We start from the raw sequence: 511 nt of genomic DNA on the forward strand, positions 1-511 counted from the left end.
ACCCCAATACCCCCATAAGAAAAGCATTTACTGACTAGATAACAGCATTTGTGCACAATTCTTTTCGTCTATATTCTTACAGTATTCAGTCAACTTCCCATTTTCCAAAGTTATTTAGGTTAGTTCTTTTCCCTCCTGCATTCAGTATGGTTATGTTTTTCACTTTTATTACAGGTATTTTCATTTGTTAGTGTTGGGATGACATATTGGATTTCCCCCACATTCTAATTGGGTTTCACTCTTTGTTTATTAATGGCAGTATTTCTTAAGAAAGTATTTCTTTCTATTCATTAATTCCTTAACAACAGGCATTATCATATATACAGTATATTGCTTCATAATATTAGCTGGTCATGACTGTAAGAATGTGCCTGAAATATGTATGTTGATATTTAAATTGGAAAAAATCTATGTCTGTCTTGTGCATTGTGGGGTGCTTTACTTATTCAGGAAAGCGCCTCATACTTATTCACTTTTTTCTTTTTTTTTTTTTTTTTTTTTTTTTTTTTTT

The sequence above is a fragment of the Theropithecus gelada genome, chromosome X (genome assembly GCF_003255815.1).
Source record: "Theropithecus gelada isolate Dixy chromosome X, Tgel_1.0, whole genome shotgun sequence".
NCBI lineage: Eukaryota > Metazoa > Chordata > Mammalia > Primates > Cercopithecidae > Theropithecus > Theropithecus gelada.